Genomic DNA, 19,920 nt, shown 5'->3' with positions numbered 1-19,920 from the left:
CATTCGTATCCCAGAATGAACATGTGGAGCAGCGTTCATTCAATTGGCATAAAAAACAATGGTACATCTGGAAGCACTTACACTACTTCCTCAGCATATTTTCTGGAGCCGATTTCTAGGTAAAGGCAGATTGCACTCGAAAACCAAGTTGGAATGATGGATTCCCCTAATATATATAGGTAGTTCAATGCCTCTAACACAAAAAATCTGTATTTACAACAAGGTACATGAAGGACGGATTCCTCACACATTAGGATACCAGAATAGAATATGTGGACCAGCGATCATTCATCTATCATAAAGGGCAATGGTACATCTAGAAGCAAGTATCCTGATTTCTCAGCATGTTTTCTAGAGCCGGTTTGAAAGTAAAGGCAATTTGCACTATGACAACCATGTTGAAGCTAGGGTTTCCCTTTATATATATAGATAGGGCTGTGCCCATAAAACAGAAACTCTGTGTTCCCAATAAGTTAGCTGAGGGATAGCTTCCAAACACATTCAGACCTCAGAATGCAATTTGGAGCAGCGTACATTAAACTATCATAATGGGCAAGGGTACATCCAGAAGCACTTACCCTCATTTCTCAGCATGTTTCCTAGAGCTGGTTGCAAGGTAAAGGGTATTTGCACTGGAAAACCGAGTTGGAGTGAAGGTCTCCCTTTGTATATATATAGGTGGGGCAGTTCCTCTAAAACAGGACCAGTTGAATGTAATGGCAGTTTGCACTGGAAAACAGATTTGGAACACGGGCCTCCCATTATATACATAGGTAGGGCAGTGCCCATAACACAGAAATTCTGTGTTTCAAACAAGGTAGCTGAAGGACAGCTTCCACACATATTCGGATCTCAGAATGGATCATGTGGAGAACCGTTCATTCATCTAGCATAAAGGGCTAGGGTACATCTAGAAGCACTTACCCTGATTTCTCAGAATGTTTCCTAGAGCTGGGTTCAAATTAAAGGTAGTTTGCACTGAAAAACTGTTTTGGAGCAAGGGCCTCCCTTTATATATATACGTAGGGGATTGCCCCCAACAGAGAAACTCTGTTCCCAACAAGGAAGCTGAAGGAATGCCTCTATACACAGTCAGATGCCAGAATAGAATATGTTGAGCAGCGTTCATTCATCTAGCATAAAGGCCAAAGTTACATCTGGAATCATTTACACTGATTTATAAGCATGATTTCTACAGCCTGTATGAAGGTAATGGCCGTTTGCACTCGAATACCGATTTGGAGTGAGGGACTACAATTATATATATAAATATATGTATGGCAGTGCCCCTAACACAGAAACTGTGTTCCCAACAAGGAAGCTGAAGGTCAGCTTCCACACACATTTGGACCCAAGAATGGAACACGTGGAGCAGCGTTCATTCATGTAGCCGAAATGGCAAGGGTACATCTAGTAGCACTTACGCTGATTTCCTAGCGTGTTTTCTAGGGCCAGTTACAAGGTAAAGGCAGTTTGCCCTGAAAAACCGAGTTGGAGTGAGAGCCTCCATTTATATATATAAGTAGGGCAGTGCCCCTATCAGAGAAACTCTGAGTTCCCAGCAACTTAGCTGAAAGGTGTCTTCCACACACATTCGGATCCCAGAATGGAACATTTGGAGCAGCGTTCATTCATCTAGTATATCTTGCAAGTGTACATCAAGAAGCACTTACCCTGATAACTCAGCATGTTTCCTAGAGCCAACTTTAAGGTAAAGGAAATTTTCGTTGGAAAACTCATTTGGAGAAAGGGTCTCCCCTTATACATATATAGGAAGTGGGGTGCCCCTAAAACAGAGACTCTATGTTCCCAACAAGGTAAACAAGGTAGCTAATGGAAAGCTCCCACACACACTGGGAACCTGGAATGGAACATGTGCATTAGCATTCATTTATGTAGCATAAAGTCCGAGGTTTCATCTAGAAGCACTTACCCTAATTTCTTAGCATGTTTCCTAGAGAGGGTATCATGATAAAGGCAGTTTATGCTGGAGTTTATGCTTCATGTTGGAGTGAAGGCCAACAAAAATTTATATATGTAGGGGAGTACCCCTAACACAGAAACTCTGTGTTCCCAACAAGATAGCTGAAAGAAGGCTTCCAAAGACATTCAGATCCCAAAATGTAACATGTGGAGCAGCCGTCATTCATCTAGCATAAAGGGCAAGGGTACAACTAGAAGCACTTACTGTGATTTCTGAGACTGGTCCAACCAGTTTCAAGGTAAAGGCAATGTGTAATGCAAAAACCGGGTTGGAGTGAATGCCTCCCCTTATATATACAAATGAACGGCAATGCCCTTAACACAGAAAATCTGTGTTCCCTAAAAGGTAGCTGAAGGACACCTTCCAACACATTCAGATGCCAGAATGGAACATGTGGAGCAGGGTTACTTCATCTAGCATAAAGGGCAAGTGTACCTCTAGAAGAATTTACCCTGATTTCTCAGCATTTTTCCATTTCTACTTTCAAGGTAAAGGCTGTTTGCACTGGAAAACTGAGTTAGAACGAGGTTCTACCCTTATATATTTAGGTAAGGCAGTGCCCCTTACACAGAAACTCTGTGTTCCCAGTAAGTTAGTTGAAGGACGGCGTCCACACACATTCAGATACCAGAATGGAATATGTGAAGCAGGGTTCTTTCATCTATCATAAAGGGCAAGGGAACACCTAGAAGCACTTACATTGATTTCTCAGCATGTTTCCAGAGCCGGTTTAAGTGTAAAGAAATTTTTGGCTGGAAAACCGAGTTGGAGGGAGGACCTCCCCTCTATACATAGGTAGGACAGTGCCCCTAACACATAAACTCTCTGTTCCCAGTAAGGTAGCTTAATGATGGCTTCCACACACTATCAGATCCCAGAATGGAACATGAGGAGCAGCATTCTTTTATGTAGCATAAAGGATATGGGTACAACAAAAAGCACTAACCCTTATTTCTCAGCATGTTTCCTCAAGCCGGTTTCAGGGAAAGGCATTTTTCACAGGAAAACTGAGTTGAAGTGAGGGCTTCCCCTTATAAATATATTTTGGTCAGTGCCCTTAACACAGAAAATATATGTTCACAACAAGGTAGATGAAGGACGGCTTCCACAGACATTTGGGTTCCAGAATAGAACATGTGGAGCAGCGTTAATTCATCTAGCATAAATGACAAGGTTAAATACAATATATCTAGAAGCACTTACCCTGATTTCTCAGCATGTTTCCTAGAGCCGATATCAATGTAAAGGATGTTGGTGCTCAAAAACCGAGGTTGAGGGAGGGCCGCACCTGATATATATAGGTAGGGCAGTAACTGTAACACAGAAACTATGTGTTCCCAACAACTTTCCTGAAGGAAGGCTTCCACACACATTGAGTCCCGAGAATGGAACATGTGGAGTAGTGTTCCTTGATCTAGCATAAAGGACAAGGTTATATCTAGAAGCACTTACCCTGATTTCTCAGCATCTTTCCTTAGAGCTGGCTTCAAGGTTAGGGCAGTTTGCACTGGAAAACCGAGGTCAAGCGATGGTCTCCCATTATAAATATAGCTACGGCATTAACCCTAACACAGAAACGCTTATTTCCAAACAAGGTAGCTGGTGGACGGCTTCCACACATATTCAGATCTAGAATGGAACATGTTGAGCAGGGTTCATTATTCTAGCATAAAAGCAATGATATATATGGTATATCTAAAAGCACTTACACTGATTTCTCAGCATATTTCCTACAGCTGGTTTCAAGATAAAGGCTGTTTGCACTGGAAAACCGAGTTGGAGCGAGATCATCCTATTATATTCATAGGTAGAGCAGTCCCCCCTAACAAAGATACTCTGTGTTCCCAACAAGTTAGATGAAGGAAGGCTTCCACACACATACTGATTCCAGAATGTATCATGTGGAACAGGGTTCATTCATCTATCATAAGGTGCAAGTATATATCTAGGAGCACTTACCCTGATTTCTTAGAATTTTTCCTACAGACGAAATGATGGCAATGGCAGTTTGTGCTGGAAAACCGAGTTGGAATGAGGACCTCCCCTTCTGTATATAGGTAGGACAGTACCCCATCACATAAAATCTGTATTCTCAAGAAGTAGCTGAAGGCAGCTTCCATGCACTTTAGGATCCCAGAATGGAACATGTGGATCAGCCTTCATTCATCTACCAGAAATGTATGGATACATCTAGACACACTAACCTGGATTTCTCAGGATGTCTTCTACAGCCGATTTGAAGGTAAAGGCAGTTTGAGGTTGAAACCCGACTTAGAGTGAGGGCCTCCCCTTATATATATAAGTAGGGCAGTGCACCTATCAAAGAAAGTCTGTTTTTCCAACAAGTTAGCTGAAGGATGGCTTCCACACACATTCGGAACCCAGAAAGGAACCAGTGGAGTAGCATTCCTTCAAACAGCATAAAGTACATCTAGAAGCACTTACTCTGATTTCTCAGCATGTCCTAGAGTCTGTTTGAAAATAATGGCAGTTTGTGTTGGAAAAATAATTTGGAGCGAGGGGCTGCCTTATATATATAGATAGGGGAAAGCCCCTAAGAAAGAAATTATGTGTCCAAACAAGGCAGATGAAGGACAGCTTCCAAACACAATTGGATCCCCAAATGGATCATGTGGAGCAGGATTCTTCCCTGTAGCATAAAGGGCAATGGTACATCTAGACCTACTTACCCTGAATTCTCAGCATGTTTCCTAGAGACGGTTTTAGTTTAAAGGCAGTTTGCATTAGAAAACTGATATGGAGCAAGGGCCTCCACTTATATATACAGGTAGGGGAGAGACCCTAACATACAATCTCTGTGTTCCTAGCAAGGTAGCTGAGGGAATGCTTCCACACCTTTCTGATCACAGAATGGAACATGTGAAGCAGCATTCACTCATGTTGCATAAAATCTGAGGATACATCTAGAAAGTCTTACTGTGATTTCTCAGCATGTTTCCTAGAGCCGGTTTCAAGGCTGTATGTGCTTGAAAACAGAGTTGAAGCCAGGGCATATATATATGTATATATATACATACATATATATGGCAGTGCCCCTAACACAGAAACTCTTTGTTCCCAACAAGGTAGTTGAAGGAATGCTTCCACAACCATACGAATCCCAGAATGGAATATGTTAAGCAGAGTTCATTCATCTAGCATAAAAGCCAAGGTTACATCTAGATGCATTTACCCTGATTTCTCAGCATGGTTCCTACGGCGTGTATAAAGTTCATGCCCATTTGCACTCAAAAACCATTTTGGAGCGAGGGCCACCCCTTACATATATAGGTAGGGCATTTCCCTGAACACATAAACTCTGTGTTCCCCAAAATGTAGCTGAAGGACAGCTTCCACACACATTCGGATCCCAGAATCGAACATGTGGATCAGTGTTCATTCATCTAGCATAAAGGGCATGGGTACATCTGGAAGCACTTATTCTGATTTCTCAGCAAGTTTCCTAAAACCGTGATCAAGGTAAATGCAATTTGCCTTGGAAAATTTTGTTCGGGGGTGTCACTTCACATATATATATATATATATATATATATATATATATATATATATATATATATATATATATATATCCCAAACACAGAAACTCTTTTGATCTCAACAAGCTAGTTGAAAGACATTTTCCACATACAATCGCATACTAGAATGGAACATGTGGAGAAGAGTTCATTGAACTAAAGTAAAGGGCAAAATATAACCAGAAAACATACCAGATTTCTCAGCATGTTACCTAGTGCTGTTTTCAAGATAAATGCAGTTTGTGCAGGAAAACCGAGTTGGAGTGAGTGGCTTCCCTTTTATATATAGTTAGGCCTGTCTCCAAACACAGAAACTCTGTGTTCCCAACAGGCTAGGTGAAGGATGGCTTCCACACACATTCGGATCCCAGAATGGAACATGAGGAGAAGCATTCATTCAGCTATGGTAAAGGGCCTGGTTAAATCTAGAAACACCCTGATTTCTGAGCATATTACTTCATGCCAGTTTCAAGGTAAATGCTGTTTGCCCTGGAAAACCGATTTAAAGCAAGTGTCTCCCGTTATATATACATAGATAGGCCTGTCTTCCAAACACAGAAACTCTGTTTACCCGACAAACTAGTTGAAGGTCGGCTTCCACATACATTCAAATCCCAGAATAGAACATGTGGAGAAACATTCATTCACCTATTGTAATGGGCAAGGGTAAATCTAGAAATACTTAACCTCTTTTCTCAGCATGTTTCCTAATGCCGGTTTCAATGTAAGTGAATTTTGAACCAGAAAACCGAGTTGGAGCAAGTGCTCCCCTTATATATATATAGGTAGTCTTGTCTCCCAAACACAGAAACTCTGTGTTCCAAACAAGCTAGCTGAAGGATAGCTTCCACACACATTCATATCCCAGAATGGAACATGTGGAGAAGCTTTCATTCAGCAATGTTAAAGGGCAAGTGTAAATATGTAAACACCCTGATTTCTCAGGATGTTTCCTACAGCCGGTTTGAAGGTAAATACAGTTTGCCCTGGAAAACCGAGTTGGAGTGAGTTCATCCTCTTATACACATAGGTAGGCTTGTGTACAGAACATAGAAAATCTATGTTCCCAACAAGCTAGGTCAAGGATGTCTTCCACACATTCGTATCCCAGAATTGAACATGTGGTGAAGGGTTCAATATATATATGTATTTTATATATATATATAAAAGACTGTCTCCAAAACACAGAAGTTCTGTTTTCCCAACAAGCTATGTAAAGGACGGCTTCCACAAATGTTCAGATCCCATAATGTAACATGTGGAGAAAAGTTAATTCAGCTATGGTACAGGGCAAGGTTAAATCTAGAAACACTTACCCTAATATCTCAGCATGTTTCCTACTGCCAGTTTCAACTGGCAGTTTGCAGTTTGCAAAGGAAAACCGAGTTGGAGTAATAGCCTCCCCTTTTATGTATAGGTAGGCTTGTCTGCCAAACACAGAAACTCTGTCTTCACAACAAGCTAGGTGAAGGACGGCTTCCAATCAAATTTGTATGTTTGAAGGTAACAGGTGGATAAGCATTCATTCTACTATATGAAAGTGCAAGTGTAAATATAGAAACATTTACCATGATTTCTCAGCATGTTTCCTACAGCCAATTTCATGCTAAATGCAGTTTGCACTGGAAAACTGAATTGGAGTGAGTTCTTCCCCTAATATATATTGATAAGCCTGTCTCCCAAACAGAGGAATGATATGTTCCCAACAAACTAGTTGAAGGACGACTTCCACACACATTCGGGTCCCAGAAAGGAACATGTGGAGTAGCATTCATTCAGCTATGGTAAAGTAGAATTGTAAATCTATAAACACTTACTGTGATTTCTCAGCGTGTTTCCTAGAGATGGTTTCAAGGTAAATGCCTGTTACCAAAACACAGAAATTCTATATTAAAAACAAAATTGATCACAGACGGCTTTCACACACATCCAGATCCCAGAATGGAACATGTAGAGAAACGTTTTTCTACTACAGTAATCTGCAGGAGAAAACCTAGAATCACTATCCCGAATTCTCCGCATATTTCCTACAACCTACTTCAAGGTAAATGCAGCTTGTGATGGAAAACCGAGTTGAAGCCATTCCCTCCCATCATATATATAGGTAAGCCTGTCTCACAAAGACAGAAATTCTGTGTTCCCAAGAAGTTAGTTGAAGGAGGGCTTCCACACACATTTGGAGCCAGGAATGGAACATGTGGAGAAGTGTTCATTCAGCTATGACAAAGTGCAAGATTTAATTTAGAAACACCCAGAATTTTCAGCATGCTTCCTACAGCTGGTTTCAATTTAAATTCAGTTTATGCTGGAGAATTGAGTTGCAGCATGTGTCTCCCCTTATATATATATAGGTACGATTGTCTCCAAAATGCAGAAACCTTGTATTGCAAACAAGGTAGGTGAAGGACGGCTCCACACACATTTGGATCCCATAATGGAACATGTGGAGAAGCATTCATTCAGCTATGGTAAAGTGCAAGGGTAAATCTATGAACACATACCTGATTTCTGACATGTTTCAGACAGCCGTTTGCAAGGTAAATGCAGTTTGCTCTGGAAAACTGTCTTGGAGCGAGTACCTCTCCTTATATATTTAAGTAGGCCTGTCTCTAAAACACAGGAACTGTTTGTTCCCAACAGGGTAAGTGAAGGACGGCTTCCAAACACATTTAGATCACAGAATGGAACAAGAGGACAAGAATTCTTTCAGCCATGTTACAGGAATACCAAGTTGGAGCGAGTGTCTCCCTTTACATATATTGGTAGGACTTCCTCCCAAACAAAGAAACTCCTATTTTCCCAACAAGGTAAGTGAAAAACGGCTTCCACACACATTCAGATACCATAATGGAACAAATAGAGAAGCATTCATTCAGCTATGGTAAAATGAAAGGGTAAATCTAGGAACATTAACCCTGATTTCTCAGCAAGTTTCCAACAGCCAGTTACAAGGTAAATGTAGTTTGAGCTGTAAAACCAAGTTGTAGAGAGTACCTCCCCTTATATATATAGGTAAGTTTGTCTCCCAAACACAGAAGCTCTGTGTTCCCAAAAAGTTGGGTGAAGGGTTCCATTCCCAGAATGGAACATTTGGAGGAGCATTCATTCAGCTATAGTTATGTGCATGGGTAAGTGTTGAAATACTTACCCTGAATTCTAAGCATGTTTCCTACAGCCAGTTTCAAGGTAAATGCAGTTTGCAGTGACAAACGCAGTTGGACCAAATACCTCCCATTATATATATATGTGGGTAGGCCTGTATGCAAAACACAGAAATAGTATGTTCCAAAAAGCTAGGTGAAAGACAGCTGCTATAAACATTTAGTACCCAGAATGTAACAAGTGGGGAAGCATTCATTTAGTTATGATAAAATGCAAGGGTAAATCCAGAAATACTTACCATCAATTCTCACCTGGTTTACTACAGCTGATTTCCATGTAAATGCAGTTTGTGCTGTAATACTGAGATAGAGCGAATGCCTCCCATTATATATATATATATATATGCCTGTCTCCAAAACACTGAAACCCTGTGTTCCCAATAATGTAAGTGAAGGACTGCTTCCACACACATTCGGATCACAGAATGGAACAAGTGGAGAAGCGTTCATTCAGCTATGGTAAATTGCAAGGTTAAACCTAAAAATATGAACCCTGATTTCTCAGCAAGTTTCTCACAGCTGATTACCAGGTAAATGCAGTTTGAGCTGTAAAACTAAGTTGAAGCTATTGCCTCCATATATATATATATATATTGTCAGGCCTGTCACCCAACACAGAAACTCTGTGTTCCCCAAAAGTTGGGTGAAGGACAGCTTCCATACACATTCGGATCCCTAAATGCAACATGTGGATAAGCTTTCATTCAGCTATGATAAAGTGCAAAGGTAAATCTAGAAACACATACCTGATTTTTGAGCATCATTTCAACAGCCATTTTGAAGGTAAATGCAGTTTGCACTGGAAAATCGAGTTGAAGTGTGTGCCTCCCCTTATATATATAGTTAGGTATTTCTACCAAACACAAATTCTCTGTTTTCCCAACAATTTACTTAAGGAAGGCTTCCATTCACATTCTGATACCTGAATGAAATATGTGGATTAGTGTTCATTCAGCTATTGTAAAGTGCAAGGTTAAATCTAGAAACACATACCCTGTATTCTCAGCATGTTTCCTACAGCCAGTTTTAAGGTACATGCAGTTTGCACTGCAAGTCCGAGTTGTAGCTATTGCCTCCCTTTACATATATATGTAGGCCTGTATCCAAAACATTGAAACTCTTTGTTCCCAAAAGGGAAGTGAAGGACAGCTTCCAAACATATTTGGTTTGGAAAAATAAATATAGAAACACTTATATATATGTAGGTCTGTCTCCCAAATAGAGAAAATCTGTGTTACCAACAAGGAAGGTTAAGGAAGGATTCCAAACTCATTCGGATTACAGAATGGAATATGTGAACAAACATTCATTCACCTTCTTTAAAGTGCTAGGGTAAATTTAGAAACACTTACCCTGATTTCTCAGCATGTTTCCTATATGCAATTTCATGGTAAGTGCTGTTTGCACTGTAAAACCAATTTCGAGAGAGTACACACATTATATATGTAGATAGGACTGTCTTCAAACACAGAAATTCTGTGTTCCCAACAAGGTAGTTGAAGGACAGCTTCCACACACATTCGATTCAGAAAATGGAACATGTGAACAAGTGTTCATTTAGCTATAGTAATGGGTAAATCTAGAAACAATTACCCAGATTTCTCAGCATGTTTCCTACAGCAGGTACCAAAGTAAATGCAGTTTATGTTCTAAAATTGAGTTGGAGAGAATGTCTCCCATTATACATACATGTAGGCCTGTCTCTCAAACACAGAAACTCTGTGTTCCAAAAAAAGGTAGGTGATGAACCGTTTCCACACACATTCAAATTTCAGAATGGAATCTGTGGACAAGTGTTTGTTCAGCTATGGTAAAGTGCAAGTGTAAATCAGGAAGCACTTACCCTGAATCCTCAGCATGTTTCAGACTACCAACTTCAAGATTAGTGCAGTTTGCACTAGAAAACTGAGTTAGAGCAAGCATCTCCCCTTACATATATAACTTTACCTGTCTCCCAAACACAGAAACTCTGTTTTCCCAACAATGTAGGTGAAGGACAGCTTCCAAACACATTCGGATCCAAGAATGGAACATGTGGAGAACTGTCCATTCAGCTATGGTAAAGTGCAAGTGTAAATCTGGAAACACTTACCCTGATTTCTCAGCATGTTTCCTACAGCCAGTTTCAACTTAAATGCAGTTTGTGCTGTACAACTGAATTCAAACAAATGCCTCTGCTTAAATATATAAGCAGGCCTCTCTCCCAAACCTGTAAAATCTATTTTCCCAACAAGGTAGGTGAAGAATAGCTTCCACTTGCATTTGGATCCCTGAATGGAACTTGTGGGGAAGCGTTCTTTCAACTTCTCTATATTGCAAATTTAAAATTAGAAATACCCTGATTTCTCAGCATGTTTCCAACAACCAGTTTCTAGGTAAACACAGATTGCACTGTAAAACTGAGTTGGAGCAAGTGCCTCTCATTATATAAAAAGGTAGGTCTGTCTCCCAAACACAGAAACTCTGGGTTCCCAAAAAGGTAGGTGAAGGATGGCTTCCACATGCATTCAGATCCCAGAATGGAACATGAGGAGAAGCATTCATTCATCTATTTTACAGTGGATGGCTAAACAGAGAAAAATTTACCCTTGTTTTGAAGCACATTTCCTACAGCCAGTTTCAAGGTAAATGCAATATGTGCTGTAAAACCGATTTGGAGTGAGTGCCTCCCCTTATACATATAGGTATCCTTGTCTCCCAAAAAAAGAAACTCTGTGTTCACTACAAGGTAGCTGAAGGACGGATTCCACATATATTCGGACCTCAGATTGGAACATGTGGACAAGAGGTCATTCAGGTACCCTAAAGTGCAATGCTAAATCTAGAAACACTTACCCTGATTACTCAGCATGTTTCCTTCACCTGGCTTCAAGATAAATGCCGTTTGCACTGTAAAACTGAGATGGAGAGATTGCGTCCCCTTATATATACAGATAAGCCTATATCCCAAACACAAAAACCCTGTTATCACAAGTTGGGTGGAAGACACTTTCTATGATCATTCGGAACCCAGAATGGAACATATGTATAATCATTCATTCAGCTGTGTTAAAATGCAAATGTAATCCTAGAAAAACTTTCCCTGATTTCTCAACAAATTTCATAGAGCTGATTGGTTGTTAATGGCAGTTTGCATTGTAATACCGAGTTTGAGCAAATGCCTCCATATATATAGATATACATTGATATAGATATAGATAGATAGATATAGATAGATAGATAGATAGATAGATATAAAGATAGATAGACAAGACTCTCACCAAAACACGGGAAGTCTATATTCCCACCAAGGTAGGTGAAGGACGCTACCAATACACATTCAGATCCAAGAATGGAAAATGTGCAGTAGCGTTTATTCAGCTAGGCTAAAGTGCAAGCATAAATCTAGAAACACTTACTATGATTATTCAGCATGTTTCTTAGTGCCAGTTCCAAGTTAAAGGCAGTTTGTGCTGTAAAACCGATTTGGAGAAAATACCTCCCCTAATATATATAGGGTTCTCTCTCTCCCAAACACAGAAATCCTGTTTTTCCAACAAGTTACCTGAAGGAATCATTCCACACATATTTGGAACCAAGAATGGAACACGTGAAGAAGTGTAAATTCAGCTAGGCTGAAATGAAACAGTAAAGCTAGTGACACTTACTCAGATTTCTAAGGCTATTTCTTTGACATGATTGCAATTTAAACACTGTTTGCTTGGTAAAATTAAATTTGAGTGTATACCTCCCCTTATGTATAAATATGGGGGTCTGTCAGATTCTCTGTGTTCCCAACAAGGTATGTGAAGGACATCTTCCACACATATGTGGATCCCAGAATCTATCATGTGTAGATGTAACTATTCAATTTGACTATGTGGAAGGGAATATCAAGAAACAAATATCCTTTTTTCTCAGCAAGTTTCTGATAGCTGGTTTCAAGTTAAAGGGAGTTGGCATTGTAAACCCAAGTTTGGTTGAGTGCCTTCCCTTACATATATAAGTAGGCTTGTCTCCCAATCACAGAAACTCAATGTTCCCAACATGGTATGTGAAGGGTTGCTCCCACACAAATTTGGATCCTAGAATGGAACATGTGCATAAGTGTTCATTCAGCTAAATATAGTGTAAGTGTATTTCTAGAAACACTTACCTAGATATCTCAGCAATTTTCATAGAGCTGTTTTCAAGATAAAGGCAGTTGGGGCTGTAAAACAGAGTTGTGGCAATTCCCTCCCCTTATATTTATAGGTAAGCCTGTCTCCCAGACACAGAAACTCTGTGTTCCCAATAAGGTAGTTGAAGGACAGCTTCCACAAACATTCGGATCCCAGAATGGAACATGTGGAGAAGCATTTATTCAGCTAGCATAAAATGAAAGGTAAACTTTAGAGACAATTACCCTGATTTCTCAGGATATTTCCTAGTGCCAGTTTTAAGGTAAAGGCAGTTTGCTCTGTAAAACCATGTTTGGATGAATGCCTTACCTTATATATATATAGGTAGGCTTGTCTCCCAGACACAGAAACTCTGTGTTCCCTACAAGGTAGCTGAAAGACACCTTTCACACACACTTGGCTCCCAGAAAGGAACATGTGCAGAAGTGTTCATTCAGCTAGGCTAAATAGAAGGAATCTCCATAAACAGATACCCTTATTTCTCAGCAAGTTTCCTAGAGCCTTTTTCAAGTTAAACTCATTTTACACTGTAAAACAGAGTTTGGTTAAGTGCCTCTTTTTATATGTAAAGATAAGCTTGTCACAAATACAGAAAATCTGTGTTTCCAGCAAAGTAGTTGAAGGATGGCCTACACACACATTTTGATCCCAGAAGGGAACATATATAGAAGCATTCATTCAGCATCCTAAAATGGAAGAATACCTCTAGAAACACTCTGATTTCTCAGCAGTTTACTATAGCCGGTTTCAAGTACAGGCAATTTAAACTGTAAAACTGAGTTTGGGCTAATGTCTCCCCCTATATTTATAGGTAAGCCTGTCTCCCAAACACAGAAACTCTTTGTTCCCATCAAGGTAGTTGAATGAGGACTTCCACACACATTCGGATCACAGAATGGAACATGTGTAGAAGCATCCATTCACCTAGGCTACAGTCAAAGGGAATTTCTAGAAACACTTAACCTCACTGGTATCCTAGAGCCAGTTTCACCATAAAGGCAGTTTGCGTTGTAAACCTGAGTTTGGGTGAATATCTGCAATTATCTCTAGGTAGGTTAGTCTCCAAACACAGAAAATCTCTGTTCCCAAAAATACAGATGAAGCACAGCTTCCACACATATTTGGATCACAGAATGAAACATGTGTAAAAGCTTTCATTCACCTAAGGTCATATGAAAGAGAATCTATAGAAACATTTACCCTGAACTCTCAGTTTCCTACAGAACCATTTTGTTGAAGCATTATTCAGCTAGAATAAAGAAGGGACTTTCCAGAAGCACTTCCCCCTTTTCTCAGCATTTTCCCTACAACTGGATTCAAGTGAAAGGCATTTTGTCTTAGGAAACTGAGTTTGGATGAATGCCTTCACTAATATATAGGTAGGCTTGTCTCCCAAGCACAGAAACAATGTGTTCCCAAGAAAGTAAATGAAGGTTTCCTTCAACACACATTAGGATCTCAGAATGGATCACATGAGGAAGTGGTCATTCAGCTAGATGAACGTTGAAAGGAATCTAGAGAAACACCCATCCCCATTTATCAGCATGTTCCCTAGAGCCATTTGAACTAAAGGAATTTTGACATAGAAATCTAGGTTTGGAAGAATGCCTTCTCTTATATGTAGGTATGTCTTTCAAACATTATGATTGCGACAAGTTAGATGAAGGAGGCCTTCCATACACATTCAGTTCCCAGAATGGTACATGTGTAGAAGTGTTCATTCACCTATACTAAATTTGAAGGCAATTTCAAGAAATAATTACCCCAACTTCTCAGCATGTTTCCTAGAGCCGATTTCAAGTGAAAGGAAGTTTGCACTGTAAAACCAAGTTTGGGCAAATGCCTTCCATTATATTTAGATATGCTTGCATTCCAAACAAAAGAAAATTTGTTTTCCTAACAAGGTAGATGAAGAACAACTTTTACAAATATTCAGATCTTAGAATGGAACATGTGTAGACGCGGTCATTTAGCAAGGCTAAAGTGGAAGGAAATCTCCAGAAGCTTTTACCACCATTTCTCAGCATGTTTGCTAGAGCCGGTTTCAAGTAAAAAGTAGTTTAAGATGTAAAACTGGGGGGAGGAGGCCAAGATGGTGGAGTAGAAGGATGCTTGTAGCTCACCCTCTCCCAAAAATACACCAAGACTCACATCCACAGATCCACTCAGCCAATCAGAGCACCTGCAGAACTTTGATGGAACATTGTCCTCTTCAAAAGACTGAGACACCAAAAATCTGGTAGGAGAAAAGGAAAAAAGAAAGAAGAAAAGTCAAAACAGTGCAAGATGGGTCCTGTGGGGAAGGAGCGGCAAAGGAGGACTAACACTCATCAGCTGAACCTCCCCCTCTCCAACCAAGAGGCCAGTAGGATGGAAGGGGAGCCTCTGAGGCTTGGATCAGTACAGAGCAGCCCTTGATCAACAGAACTAAGATAAACAGGCACAGAGGGTCCCTGCAACACCCAGACTGAGATGCAGGCTGGCAGATGGGGGCCAGGCCAGGCTGCCTGAGCCAGACAGAGGACTGGTGTGGCTGCACTGAGGCAGCCCCAGGGGACTGCAGGGGGCTGCATGCCATGGTTGTGGGTTCACAGGGCAGAACAATCTGGGCCCTTCATAAAACAACATGGCTGATGTGCGCTGGGGGGAATAACCCCATCTATGAAAACCCATGGAAAATTATCAGATGAAGAGAGGTGGGTCTCTGGTACAGCCGCTATATCCTCCAGTGCTTAGTACCCAGGCAGGGGTGGGGGTGAATCCTGAATCCACACCTAAGGGCTTAGCAGCCTCAAAGGCAAGACAGAGACATGTCTACAGCCCAAGGCAGCTAGGATCCTTCAGTCCTGGTACCTCAGAAAACATGCTCCACCAAGACAAACCAGGAGCTGAGTTTTGGCAAGGAGCAGGGGCAGGGCTGTTCCTCAGTCTTCCCTGAGCCTGCCTACGGAGCACCAACACAAGACAGAGTGCACAGCAGCACAGAGCTGCAGAATGACCAGTGCTGGGAGAGGGTGGGCAGCCCCCTGCCTTTCCAGCAGGATTGCAGCCACTGACCATGGTACTGGGAGAGGCCATGACCTGCCATCCTACCTGGCCGGACTGCAAAATCTAACTGCAGTATCGGGAGGGGCAGTGACCTGCCCGCCCACAGCAAAGGAGAGCTGCACCCGACCCAGTGTTGGAAGGGGGTATGATCTGCTTGCTGACAGGCACTAGGAGCAGCACAGACAAAGGCACCAATTGAAAGCCTCTGGAAAAAGCAAGCTGAGCTTCTGAAACAAGGCAAACACAAAAAACCTTCCCATTAAGAGCACACAGTCTCCAGTAGAACATCAACCCCCCCTTTTTTAATTTGTATTTACCTGTTCTATTTTCTATTACCCTTTTAATTTTTACTTCTTAAACAATTATATATACTCCCACTTCTTAAACAATTATATATACTCCCAGTTTTAATCCCTTTTAAAATTTTTAAAAAATATTTTTATTAGTATTCTTCATAAAAATCCACATCATTTCATCTTTATTTATCTTGGATTTGATATCCTGTTATTAATTATACACAGGTTTCAAATACATTTTCCCTCTTTTCTCCTTTTTAAAAGATTTTTAAAAGGCGCCTCAATCCGATTAATATGCTACTTAAACTTGCTTCTCTATTATTCATTATACACTGTTTTCAAACATTTTTTCTCCCTTCTTTTAAAATTCTCTGTCTCTTTCTTTTTAAGTTTTATTCCTACAAAGTCATTAGATAGGTAAATAAATAAACTCCTTAAGGACCACAATAGATAACTGATACTCTATAAACCACAGTGCCAGAGAGGTATAAGCAAGATGCAGAAGCAGAGAAACATTTCCCAATTAAAAGAACAAGAGAAATCACCTGAAAGAGCAATCAATGAAATAGAAATCGATGGCCTACTAGATTCAGATTTCAAAAAAGGAGTGATCAAAGTACTGAAGGAAATAAAAGAGATAGTGTTTAGAGATATAAAATATGTCAAAAATAAAATGGAAGCTATAAAGAAGAGCCAAGTAGAATTTGTAAATTCATTGGCTGAGATGAAAACTGATCTAAAGGCTGTGCAAAGCAGAAAAGATAATGTACAGGAACGAATTAGTGACCTGGAAGACAGGATAACAGAAAATACCCAATCAGAACAGCTGTGAGATAAACAAATAAAAGCAAATGAAAATAGCATAAGGGACTTATGGGATAATATAAAGCATGCCAATCTTCACATAATAGGGGTCACAGAAGGGGAAGAAAGATCAAAGGAGATTGAAAAGGTATTGGAAAAAATCATGACTGAAAACTTCACAAACTTAAAGAAAGAATCAGATATCTAAGTATAGGAAGATCAGAGGATCCCAAACAGGAAGAACCCAAACAGACCCACACCAAGACATATCATAATCAAGATGGCAATGGTCAACAATAAAGAAATGATCCTAAGGCAGCAAGAGAAAAGCAAAGAGTGAATTACAAGGGAACCCCTATAAGGCTCTCAGCTGAATTTTCAACACAAACACTACAGGCCAGTAGGAAGTTGCAAGATATATTCAAAGTTATGAATGAAAAAAAGATGCAGCCTAGGATACTTTATCCAGGAAGGCTACCCTTTAGAATAGAAGGAGAGATAAAGAATTTCACAGACAAGGAAAAACTACAAGAGTTTACAACACTAAACCCATGCTAAAAGATATAATGATAGGTCTACTTTAAAAAGAAAAGGAGCAGGATGCTACAGAAATGAGAAACTCATAACTGGAAAGGTGATAACTCATGAACTACAAATAAAATAAACACAAAATTTTAAAAGACTTCTAAATCATTGAGAGTGGAGATAGAGGCACGAAAATATAGAATATTTTTCTTTCTTTTTAAAATTTTTGCTCTTGGTAGGATGGGTTTGAGATTGTATTACTATTAGTTTAATAAAGCAGTTATAGTAATGGGCTAATAGACTTACAAAAAGGGTAACCACAAGCTAAAAACTTACAAGGGAGTCACAAAAACTAAATAAAATCCATGATAATACAAAGGAAAATTACCAAACCACAAAAGGAAGAAGAAAGGAACAAAGAGGATATACCAAATAAACTGCAAAGATAAGTTCAAAATTGCAACAAACACACATTTATCATTCATTACTGTAAATTATAATAGACTAAATGCTTCTGTCAAAACACATAGAGTGGCACACTGGATAACAAAGCAAGAACCTTCAATATGCTGTACACAAGAGACCAATTTTAGGGAGAAGGACACATATAGATTGAGAGTGAAAGGATGGAAAACGATATTCCATGCAAATGGAAAAGCCAAAAAAGCAGGTGTTGCAGTACTGATTTCAGACAAAATAGACTTTAAAACAAAGGCCATAAAGAAAGATAAAGAAGGACATTTTATAATGATTAAAGGAGTAATACAAGATGAGGATATTACACTCATTGAAATATATGCACCCAATATAGGAGCACCTAAGTACATAGAACAATTACTAACAGAGATAAAGGGGGATATTGATGTGAATACAATCATAGTTGGAGATTTTAACACCACATTAACATCACTAGACAGATCTTCCAGACAGAAAATAAATAAGGCAACAGAGAAATTAAATAACACAATAGAATTATTAGACAGTGGATATTTTCAGAACATTACACCCCCCAAATAGGGTATACAATCTTTTCAAATGCACATGGAATATTTTCTAGGATTGATCATGTACTTGGGTACAAAAGAAACTTCAAAAATTTTAAAAATATAGAAATTACCTCAAGGAACTTTATTGACCACAATGTCATGAAACTAGAAATCAACTACAGAGAAACAAATGAGAAGAAAAAAGAAAGAATGGAGATTAAACAATATGCTATTAAAAAACCAATAGGTCAAGGAGGAAATCAAAGTTGAAATTAAAAAATACCATAAGTAAAATGAAAATGAAAGCACAACCACACAAAATTTATGGGACACTGCAAAGGCAGTGCTAAGAGGGAAGTTTATAGCTATACAGGCCTCCCTAAAAAAAACAAGAACAATCTCAAATAAACAATTTAACCCACCAACTAAAAGAACTAGAAAAAGAAGAACAAAAAACCCCAAAAGGAAGCAAAAGAAAGGAAATTATAAAGATCAGGGAGGAAATCAATTAAATAGAGATTAAAATAAAAGGAAAAAAGAAAAAAATCCATCAAACCAAAAGCTGGTTTTTGAAAAAGTAAATAAAATCAACAAAGTTCTGGCCGAAATCACAAAGAAGAAAAAAGAGAGCACAAATTAGCAAAATAAGAAAGGAAACTGGAGAAATTACAGCAAATAAAATAGAAATACAGAATATCATATGAGAATATTATGAAAAACTATATGGAACCAAACTGGGTAAACTAGACTAGATGGATAAGCTTCTGGAAACATAAAGTCCATCAAGAATGATTCAAGAAGAAACTGACCAATTGAAAAAAATGATCACTAGAAATGAAATTGAATTAGCAATAAAGAACCTCCCTACAAATAAAAGTCCAGGACTGTACGGCTTCACTGGGGAATTCTAATAAACATAAAAAGAAGAACTCATACCAGTCCTTCTCAAATTCTTCTCAGAAGATTGAAAAGGAGGGAATCCTCCCAAACGCATTCTGTGAAGCCACCATCATCATGATACCAAAATCAGACAAAGACACTACGAATAGTGTGTAGTGTACGCCAATATCACTGATGAACATAGATGCAAAGATCCTCACCAAAATATTAGCTAATAGAATCCAACAACACATAAAAAAGATTATACATCATGACCAAGTGGGGTTAATCTCAGGGACACAAGGGGGGTTCAACATACCCAAATCAATCAATGTAATACATCACATCAACAAGAGAAAGGACAAAAACCACATGATCATCTCAAGAGATGCAGAAAAAGCATTTCATAAAATTCAACACCCATTTATGATAAAAACTCTCACCGAAGTCAGAATAGAGGGAGCATATCTCAACATAATAAAAGCTATATATGACAAAACTACAGCCAGCATAGTACTCAATGGTGAAAAACTCAAAAGCT

This window comes from Camelus bactrianus, chromosome 9, assembly GCF_048773025.1.
Source record: "Camelus bactrianus isolate YW-2024 breed Bactrian camel chromosome 9, ASM4877302v1, whole genome shotgun sequence".
NCBI classification, from domain to species: Eukaryota; Metazoa; Chordata; class Mammalia; order Artiodactyla; family Camelidae; genus Camelus; species Camelus bactrianus.
This window is presented reverse-complemented; position numbering follows the sequence as displayed.